The 7,465-nt window shown below is 39.7% G+C and overlaps 1 long non-coding RNA gene across 1 annotated transcript; it reads left to right on the top strand.

Moving 5' to 3' along the window:
- Positions 1-1,152: 1,152 nt before the first annotated feature.
- Positions 1,153-3,663, top strand: LOC139070786 (uncharacterized). The gene is made up of 3 exons (XR_011521241.1): positions 1,153-1,332; positions 1,475-1,562; positions 2,047-3,663. It is a non-coding gene; the product is annotated as an uncharacterized lncRNA (long non-coding RNA).
- Positions 3,664-7,465: the final 3,802 nt, after the last annotated feature.

Genomic DNA, 7,465 nt, shown 5'->3' with positions numbered 1-7,465 from the left:
TCATTGAGATAGTCCTGGTAGATTGTAAGAATTTATAATTATAGAAATTAAAGATTCTTAAACGATCCCAACTCTCTCTCTCTTTCTTGTCTCTCAGTCAATACAAAGTGTTTAAGTAAACTCCCTGATGATAAAAACAACCTCTTCTGATTGATTACTTAGATTGTATAAATATACAAAATCAGGTAATTAAATTATCTAATTACAGTATATAAATATACAACTTCAAATCACAACACTATTTAGATATTTAATAATTAAGTTTTGGGCATATTTGTCCACCCGTTCAGTTTTTCAAATGATCTATTACATCAGTAATTTATTTCGTCAGGATAACTACCAAATATGGTAATGGCCCTCGGCTAAACACAGAGCCAATCCGCCATTTTTTCTTCTCGCTAAGATTTTTTGTAGTCCTATTGGAAAAATGCAGAACGTCCGGTTATTTTAGCCACACACACAGCTCAAAACTGTTCCTCGTTTTAAGGAAGGGTGGTGTGGCAGTATTTAAACCCAGGAGCTGATGACACTACTGCTAAAAAAACACAGAAGTAGTGTGTGTGTGTGTGTGTGTGTGTGTGTGCGGGCGCGGTTCCTTCGTTCGTTCATGTCTCTGAGGCTAGTAAGTACCGAGGGCTTCATCTATCTAGAAGGAGTCATTTCCACCTGAATGTGGCTGCAACGGGGCACGGCAGCAGAGCGGTAAGCTTCATATCACTCTAAAATGTCGACAATCTTTACTTTAGATTTACGGGCATTAGCAGCACTAAAGCGTTAGCATCCGACTTGCTATCGCTAGCACAGTATGCTAGTAAAGTGAGCACCCAGATTAATGTGGATTTGGCCGATTTTCGTGGAATAAAACGTGATTTCTGATCAACTCCTTCTTTTACACCAGATGCACATCCAATGATTGTAGCAGCAGAGAGCCTGTGTGTTATTCTACGTGAGTGTGATGTAATCTTAGCATCCAGTGAATAAAGTCCCATATCAGCTAAAATGCAGCGTGACAAAGTCGTTAAAGTGCGTCAACACAGTGGATTTAATACAAGTTTTAAAGAACGATCTCTGAGTGAAGTGAGGTTAGTTTTTTGTCTCACTGCAGATATAAAAACTAACTCTGCATCAGTCAGACGCAGCGAAGCTCATCGTCTGTATGAGCGTGAGCATCGGAAAGCTGATAAAATCGGCTGTAAAATAATTAAAACAAAGTAAAAATGTTCCTTTGCTTTTTAGAGTCCACATCCAGAACGCTGGAGCCGTGTTTCACTGACAGGCTGTCAGACTAACGCCCTGATGAGCTCAGCTGGGACAAACTGGTCTGATGTTTAGGTAAGTGAAGATCTGGTTCAAGACCTTGAGATGCTAGTAAAAAATAATTTAGCCAGCTTGCTAATGTTACTTCAATTCAATTCAATTCAAAAATACTTTATTAATCCCAGAGGGAAATTGATTACTTTTCTTCTTCTCTAAGGAACACAGAACGTTCAGATGTTGGAGCTTCACGTCACCTACTGAGGAAGGAGACCCACCAGTAAAGAGACGGTCTGGACCAGACCAAAGTGAGTGATGACACTTGAGCCCAACTCCTCAGCCACCCTCATCGTTAAGCACACCTCACCCCCTGAATCACTCCATCTGATGACAGCAGAGTGATTTATTTGATGTTTTACTTGTTTAGTCTGTTTAGAAATTATTGAATTACATTTTCTGTAATCGACCATCTGATCTGGACGTGTACAGAATAACTTTCCCCAAATTCAGCAGCAGCTGGCCTACAAAAACAGCTGTAGCATGTAGTAAGTCTGTCTGCACTGCTCTCTAATGAGCTTCCTTTCATAAGGAATCATTCGTATAATTTTAGTGTCACTATTTTATTACATTTGCAGGAAAATATGAAGTCACTGCAGCAAAGTGAACTTGTATGTAAACAAAGTAAACCAAAACAACACAAACGTGACTATAAACATGAAAGCTAAAGAAACATCTTTCCTAAGGCTGCTTGTAAACAAAATATGTCATTAAAGTTATTGTCTATCATTGCAGAATATGGCGATGACATCATGGAACTGGTCATTGGAAAAGTTTTCCCTGAACCAACTCCATTTCTAGATGAGGTAGAGAAGATCTGCATCTCACCAACCCTTTGGTCTCAGTATTCAGACAACTGAGGTCTCCCACTGTTATCCAGGACCGGTTTGAAGCCCACATACTGCCCCTCCCTCGTCATCAGGAAACATCAATCCGTGTGCTGAGGACAACAGAAGACGGCAGGAGGACAGGAACTCTGAGACACCACCAGCACCGGGACACAAAGCATCTGTGTGCACAACGCATGTTTAACTACTAAAGCCTGTTTATTATATTGTTCTACTTATTTGCTGTGAGGTTAATACATAGAAAATTTGTATATTAATATAAAAAAATCACTGATTGTATGTTTTCTTTTAGATGTAATGGTCCAAACTCAGCCTTGTAGACATTTATTGCATCCTGTAGGTAAATACACAGAACAGGCTCAGATCCAGGATGACCCAGCATGCTCTTCTTCCATTCTGGCTGTTAGGGATTTTATCAATAACTCAATGCCTACTGATGTTTTCACCTAACGGTATTTATTTAGAATGCTGGTAAGATTTAACTATATTTGTTAGCAAAGCAGACTGATCTTGGGAATTTCACTGCAGCACTGATGTCCACCTCTCTGTACACATTAGAGAGAATTACCACGTTACAGCTAAACACACATTTAATAAAGATATAGCTACACATTGCAGACAATAAAAACAAAGTTGTAAGCATTAGAATTATAATGATCACATTAAAGAACATTTGGAGAAATGTACTTTATTTTTGACTAGAATCTCAAATCTTTAAATTAAAATGTAACTGCTTTTTATCCATTTTCACCCATTAAGACACCCAATATAAAATAAGACTACTTATAAAATTATTTATGATTATATGTATATATAGATATAGATGGATAGAGATCTTAATAAAATATATTATTTTAATGGTGTTTTAATGAGCTGTGTCATTTTTAAAAATTTTTTTTATAGAAATAAATAAGCAAGCAGCATTCCTTGTGTGTGTGTGTGTGTGCGCGCGCGTGCCTGCTCGCTTGTCCCTCCGTCGGCCGTGACGGGTGTGTGTGAGTGACTACAGACAAATGCATGAGAGAGTTAGCAGCCTTGAAACAGCCTGATGAACAACTCTACCCACATGTTTTAAAAATGCTAATATGCTATGCTCAATCTGCTATGCTAAATAATGATTTCCCTATAGAACTACAAAGTCCGACTGGGGGAGGAGAGTACAGGTCTGCACTATGGAGGGGGGCGGAGTTTACAGCTCCTCCTCCAGTTTAAAGAGACAGCTACTCAAAAACGGCTCGTTCTCAAGACTCTCCTCAGAACAGGGGTAGATGAGGTTCTGTAGAGCAACAATAATGAGGAAATCAGACCAAAGAACTGCAGTTCCACAGTATTTAGACCCCAACTGAAGGATTTAGATGTAAAAAGGAATAACTTAAAAGCATGTTATGTCTCCTTTAAAGTGAATACTGACCTGACTGACTTCCTGGAACTTGCACTTTTTCAGTCTGAAAATGGGCACGTGTTGTCCTTCAAGCACAGCTTTGGCTTCCTCTCTCCAGTCTGCAAATAGCTTGCCAGAGCTTAACAGAAAAATTTGATATGTCTTTTGAGCTGTATTTACAGTTCTCCTCTCTACCAACCTAGCTATTGAAAGGTGATGCATGGTAGAAGCACTATGTACTTTGTACATTGTGCCCTTGATTAAAACGTGTTATGTTTTCCAATTCGATCTTGTTCCAAACATAGATGCCTATGTATTTTGGGTGAACGTTCAAAGTACATTTCCCCATCTCTACACACAAGTGGATCTCATTTTCTGACTAGAAATATGGCCAACCTTTCTATTGTTGCTATCAGCTCACTGGGCATTGGAGTTGTTTTTCCCCCTAGGGAAGCTAGACAAATCACCAACTACTTGATGTTGCAGTAGTTGCTAATCAACTCTGTATTCCGACAGCTTGTTCTTGTTTTATGACTTCTTTTGAGCTTTTGCATACCTGTTTTTCACATCTTAGCAAAGTTTCCTCTGACAGAACCGTTATTTAAGACGGAAATGTAAAGGAACATTTGCCATGACTTGGATTCGACCCAGGATTGCTGGGGCCACAACGCAGAGTACTAACCACTATACGATCACGGCATGTTTCCTCAGCTCCATCTGTAAGCAGTGATGATCAGCTGTGACAAAACCATAGAGAAGATATCGACTTGAGAAGAGCGAGAGCTCATCAAAAAAGAACATGTGCCTTTTCCTTCAATCCAGATTTGAACCACTGACCTAAGGATGTCTTTTGAGCTGTCTCTACCAACTGAGCTATCAAAGGGTGATGCATGGTAGAAGCACTATGTACTTTGTGTATTGTGCCCTTGATTCAAACGTTTTACTTTTTTCTGTTCGAGCTTGTTCCAAACATAGATGCCCAAGTATTTTGGGTGAACGTTCAAAGTACATTTCCCCGTCTCCACACACAAGTGGATCTCATTTTCTGACTAGAAATATGGCCAACCTTTCTATTGTTGCTATGAGCTCACTGGGCATTGGAGTTGTTTTTTCCCCTAAGGAAGTTAGACAAATCACCAACTACTTGATGTTGCAGTGGTTGCTAATCAACTCTGTATTCCAATAGCTTGTTCTTGTTTTATGACTTCTTTTGAGCTTTTGCATACCGGTTTTTCTTGTCAACTTAGCAAAGTTTCCTCTGACAGAACCGTTATTTAAGACGGAATGTAAAGGAACATTTGCCATGACCTGGATTTGACCCAGGATTGCTGCGGCCACAACGTAGAGTACTAACCACTATAAAATCACGGCATGTTTCCTCAGCTCCATCTGTAAGCAGTGATGATCAGCTGTAACAAAACCATTGAGAAGATATCGACTTGAGAAGAGCGAGAGCTCATCAAAAAAGAACATGTACCTTTTCCTTCAATCCAGATTTGAGCCACTGACTTAAGGATGTCTTTTGAGCTGTCCCTACCAACTTAACAATCAAAGGGTGATGCATGGTAGAAGCACTATGTACTTTGTGTATTGCGGCCTTGATTGCAACGTTTTACATTTCTCTATTCGATCTTGTTCCAAACATAGATGCCCAAGTATTTTGGGTGAACGTTCAAAGTACATTTCCCCATCTCTACACACAAGTGGATTTCATTTTCTGACTAGAAATATGGCCAACCTTTCTATTGTTGCTATCAGCTCACTGGGCATTGGAGTTGTTTTTTCCCCTAAGGAAGTTAGACAAATCACCAACTACTTGATGTTGCAGTGGTTGCTAATAAACTCTGTATTCCAACCACTTGTTCTTGTTTTATGACTTCTTTTGAGCTTTTGCATACCTGTTTTTCTTGTCATCTTCGCAAAGTTTCCTCTGACAGAAACATTATTTAAGATGGAATGTAAAGGAACATTTGCCATGACCTGTATTCGACCCAGGATTTCTGCGGTCAAAACGCAGAGTACTAACCACTATACGATCACGGTATGTTTCCTCAGCTCCATCTGTAAGCAGTGATGATCAGCTGTAAAAAAACGATAGTAAAGATGTCGCTTGAGAAGAGCGAGAGCTCATCAAAAAAGAACATCTGCCTTTTCCTTCAATCCAGATTTGAGCCACTGACTTAAGGATGTCTTTTGAGCTGTCTCTACCAACTGAGCTATCAAAGGGTGATGCATGGTAGAAGCACTATGTACTTTGTGTATTGAGGCCTTGATTGCAACGTTTTACTTTTTTCCATTCGATCTTGTTCCAAACATAGATGCCCAAGTATTTTGGGTGAATGTTCAAAGTACATTTCCCCATCCCTACACACAAGTGGATCTCATTTTCTGACTAGAAATATGGCCAACCTTTCTATTGTTGCTATCAGCTCACTGGGCATTGGAGTTGTTTTTCCCCCTAAGGAAGTTAGACAAATCCCCAACTACTTGATGTTGCAGTGGTTGCTAATCTACTCTGTATTCCAACAGCTTGTTCTTGTTTTATGACTTCTTTTGAGCTTTTGCATACCTGTTTTTCTTTTCATCTTCGCAAAGTTTCCTCTGACAGAAACGTTATTTAAGATGGAATGTAAAGGAACATTTGCCACGCCCTGGATTGGACCCAGGATTGCTGCGGCCACAATGCAGAGTACTAACCACTATACGATCACGGCATGTTTCCTCAGCTCCATCTGTAAGCAGTGATGATCAGCTGTAACATAACTATAGTAAAGATGTCGACTTGAGAAGAGCGAGAGCTCATCAAAAAAGAACATCTACCTTTTCCTTCAATCCAGATTTGAACCACTGACTTAAGGATGTCTTTTGAACTGTCTCTACCAACTGAGCTATCAAAGGGTGATGCATGGTAGAAGCACTATGTACTTTGTGTATTGAGGCCTTGATTGCAACGTTTTACTTTTTTCTATTCGATCTTGTTCCAAACATAGATGCCCAAGTATTTTGGGTGAACGTTCAAAGTACATTTCCCCATCTCTACACACAAGTGGATCTCATTTTCTGACTAGAAATATGGCCAACCTTTCTATTGTTGCTATCAGCTCACTGGGCATTGGAGTTGTTTTTTCCCCTAAGGAAGTTAGACAAATCACCAACTACTTGAAGTTGCAGTGGTTGCTAATAAACTCTGTATTCCAACCGCTTGTTCTTGTTTTATGACTTCTTTTGAGCTTTTGCATACCTGTTTTTCTTTTCATCTTAGCAAAGTTTCCTCTGACAGAACCATTATTTAAGATGGAATGTAAAGGAACATTTGCCAAGACCTGGATTCGACCCAGGATTTCTGCGGCTACAACGCAGAGTACTAACCACTATACGATCACGGCATGTTTCCTCAGCTCCATCTGTAAGCAGTGATGATCAGCTGTAACAAAACGATAGTAAAGATGTCGACTTCGGAAGAGCGTGAGCTCATCAAAAAAGAACATCTACCTTTTCCTTCAAGCCACATTTGAACCACTGACCTAAGGATGTCTTTTGAGCTGTCTCTTCCAACTGAGCTATCAAAGGGTGATGCATGGTAGAAGCACTATGTACTTTGTGTATTGAGCCCTTGATTGCAACGTTTTACATTTTTCTGTTCGATCTTGTTCCAAACATAGATGCCCAAGTATTTTGGGTGAACGTTCAAAGTACATTTCCCCGTCTCTACACACAAGTGGATCTCATTTTCTGACTAGAAATATGGCCAACCTTTCTATTGTTGCTATCAGCTCACTGGGCATTGGAGTTGTTTTTTCCCCTAAGGAAGTTAGACAAATCACCAACTACTTGATGTTGCAGTGGTTGCTAATAAACTCTGTATTCCAACCGCTTGTTCTTGTTTTGTGACTTCTTTTGAGCTTTTGCATACATGTTTTTCTTG

This window comes from Nothobranchius furzeri, chromosome 1 (assembly GCF_043380555.1).
Source record: "Nothobranchius furzeri strain GRZ-AD chromosome 1, NfurGRZ-RIMD1, whole genome shotgun sequence".
Lineage (NCBI taxonomy): Eukaryota > Metazoa > Chordata > Actinopteri > Cyprinodontiformes > Nothobranchiidae > Nothobranchius > Nothobranchius furzeri.
This window is presented reverse-complemented; position numbering and strand designations above follow the sequence as displayed.